We start from the raw sequence: 3,766 nt of genomic DNA on the forward strand, positions 1-3,766 counted from the left end.
CCTCCTTGACCGTGCCAAAGATCACAGGAGTCTGATCTAGTATGATGCGCGTAACCTCCGCTGATACAATCTCTCTCATACGATCCTCAAGCTGCTCGGTCCTTGAACCTGAGCCTGATCCCCCTCCGGCGCCTGACCCGCCCACTGGTCTCTCTCGCAGTGTCACCATGCTGAAAAACATATCACATAACTATCAAAATACACATCACTGCTGAGGGATCGCACACACTCTACAAGGTCCCTGGTTTTGTCTTGGCCCCTCTTGAATCGAGTACGGATCCTCTGCTTCCAGTAGTACGGGCCCATACTACCTTCCACATCTATATGTACTTTCCTCAAGAGTTACCTCGACTCCACCAAGTCCCTTTCACTACTACTACTGCTCCCAGCACTAACTCATCCTAGGCTTGCCCTAGGAAATCGCTTACTCAACCAAAACCAGTCCTCAGCTGCTGAAGGCCTCCTTGTAATGCCAATTAGCCATCACCTGAACACCATCACATGTGACGAGGCTCAGATAATCCTTCGAGTAAAAGACTTGTCCCTACAACGGTTAGACTCAAACAAGAGCTGTGCAATAGGGCCAAATCCAGCACTCTGAGATTATTCAACCCTGATCACACGTGACGTGACGTATTCACCTAATGGCTAACTCCCATCACTCAGAGTCCCACAAAGCACAAAGCAAGCAACATTCGGACACAGGAAACTACTCAAGCAAATCTATTCTCATAACGAGAACTATACTAGCATACAATGCTAAGCTCATACTACCAGGCATAAGCTATACAGGCTATCCTACTACTGTCTAACTAGCACTATCATGCAGCTCAAAAGCACATATAACAGGCACATAAAGCATCCTCCCTGGATCCTTAGGCCTAACCTAGCATGTTGATCAAATAGTCATAACATATCATAAACTTGTATGGGTAATTTGGGAGAACTTACTTGAGCTCGGCTGATTGCATGCACCACACCCTTTTCTCTTTTCAAAGTTCCTTTTGCTTTTTCTAAAACCCTTTTCTTTCCTCAAAATCCTTTTATAAAACTGTCTTTTCTCTTTTCTATACCAATTCCTTAGTTTGAGTTCAGACACACCCGAGAGTATGTCCGAATCCCTCAAACCAAGGCTCTGATACCAACTTGTAACATCCCAAATTTCGAGTCCAAAAATTTCTTTTAAAAACATTACTGATTCATAGTGTTAAGTCATTCAAACATACAAAAAGGGTTTATATGACAAATCATAGTTTCATTTCCAAAACACTTGTTTAATTATCAGAGTAAACATCCCAGGCTAACTTGTCATGGTGTGTGCACTACAACCCTTCCGAGCTCCTCTTCTGAAAACTGAATACCTGAAACCAAAACTGAAAACCATAAGCACGAAGCTTAGTGAGTTCCCCAACCTACTGCATACCATACATATCTACTGATCCATACATGCTATACATAATACTGAGCACATAACCACATACTGGGCTCCCGCCCGCTGTCGGACCCCGTCCGTCACCAGGCCCCGCCTGGCCCAGGCCCCGCCTGGCTTCGAGCCCCGCTCAGCATACAGATCTGTTTTCCTTAGGCCCCGCCTGTCTCCGGGCCCCGCCCGCTAACATATACTAGCATACAATCATATCACAACATATAACTAACATGCTCTACTGGATTACTGTACTAAGGCCTCGCTTATCTTGGGCCTCGCCCCTGTCCTGCTACTGATGAATCATGGAACCCCGTCCACGCTCCTACTGATAGTGACATACGGGCCCAGCCCACACTCACTCTTTTCCTAACTTGGGCCTCGCCCCTGCTCTACTGCTAATGAGGTATGGAACACCGTCCACACTCTACTATTGGTGAGATGCGGGACCTCGCCCACACTCACCTCCCTACCAGGCACATACATGTATCACACAGACAACAAGTATAGCTATCATACAAACCATTCCTTGGGCACCCGCCCGCTAACATTGGACCTTAGTCCCGAATGTCATACTAGCATACTGTGCCTAGGGCTAACCCCCGGGTCTTCCTACTCATAACTACATGGGCCGACATTGTGGCCGTAGACCCATTCACACAAAGGGAAACTCACCTGCACTGCTGAACTTTGCTGATAACCCTCTGGCTACTGTCCGACAACTCTCTGAACCGCTGCTCCACTAGCTCCCCGAGCTACTATTATCAATATAACACTTAGTTCCAAAGTGAACTGTAGAAGTCAAACTAAGTCAACTCTGGTTAAAGTCAAAGCCCTGGTCAAAGTCAACCTTCCAGTTGACTCGACTCGCCGAGTCAACCCGAAGACTCGCCGAGTCCTTAAACTCAGAAGCTCTCAGAATACGACCCAACTCGTCGAGTCACCCCAGGACTCGTCGAGTTCAACGATCTCTGAGTCCCATCCTGTCCAACTCATTGAGTCACCGCTCAACTCACTGATCTGCGTCTTAACCAGAAGAGGTTGGGGGTTCTGCGACCTGACTCGTCGAGTCCAAGAACAGACTCGCTGAGTCCTAGGCAATCTTCAACAGATTCGCCGAGTTGTTCTTCCAACTCGCCGAGCCCATGTACATATTCATACAACTCGTCGAGTACACCCATGTGACTCGCCGAATCTCTCCAGTTCTTAATCCATACAGTGGCTTTTCGAGCCATGCAGGGGCTCCAATCCATAGATCCACTCTTTTATAGTGTATCCCCCACGTAAAGTTGCAAACTTTACGTGAAACCAAGGAGCTAAAGGCCCAAAACACTCTTGGGCTAGGGTTTAAGGCAAAGGGGCTTCACCAATAACTTATTGACATAAACTTTATGACCTTCTGGACCATCACAAGTCTAGATCTGAGGTAGCAACCTCAGATCTAGGCCTCTAACTCGACATAGATCTCAATCATGCCCAAAATGCCCCAAATCTCAAACATAAGATAGATCTATTTGCAATAAAGCCAAAGCAACAGCTTATTACCTCCAATACATGCTCCAACTGAAGTAGATCCCGAATCTACACCACTCCTTTGCAGCAAGCCTCTTGATCTTCAAGCCCTTTTCCACCAAAATCACTTATCTAGGCTCTAAATTGCTTCCAAGGGCTCTCACTCACGATTTAGGGTTTCTGGATCTCAAAAGGGGAGTAAAGAGGCTGGGGAAGGGATGTAATGTTCTTTAAATAGGGCACAATTCCCGAGATTAGGGTTTTTTTCTCGCCCAGACCAGACTCGTCGAGTTCCTTCCTGGACTCGACGAGTTGACTCATGACGTAGAGCTTTTCCTTTCTTTTCTTGGTCTTTCTGATTCTGGGTGTTATAGAAACTCCAAAAGAAAATCCAACCGAGCTTACTTTTGCAAGATTTTGGGCACTCTGCATCTCAGATCTTCATCAAGACTCCAACCTCAAAATGGGCAACGACATCAACTTCTTTATCACACGCGACCTCAAAAGGTATGCTCCTTCTAAAGATCAATCTATCTTTGGACCAATCAGATGCTTACCCATTCACATCTTGACTACGGTTGGACTTGATACCCAAATAGTCACAGATCACATCGAGGCTACGGAAGGTATTGACCTATACCTTTCTACCCCGCCTCTCCCACGTCATCACATATTAGCCTCTACCGCACCCAATCAATCTGAGCGATCCGCAGCTCCATCTTCTACTACTCTATCCCATGTTCCCTTAGCCACAAGGCTTAAACAGTTGGTTTCTCCCAAGAAAGGCCCCCGCGGCAAGGGAAAAACACATACGACTGGTGAAACTCACAA

This window comes from Lactuca virosa, chromosome 9 (genome assembly GCF_052849685.1).
Source record: "Lactuca virosa cultivar CGN04683 chromosome 9, Lactuca_virosa_CGN04683_v6, whole genome shotgun sequence".
NCBI lineage: Eukaryota > Viridiplantae > Streptophyta > Magnoliopsida > Asterales > Asteraceae > Lactuca > Lactuca virosa.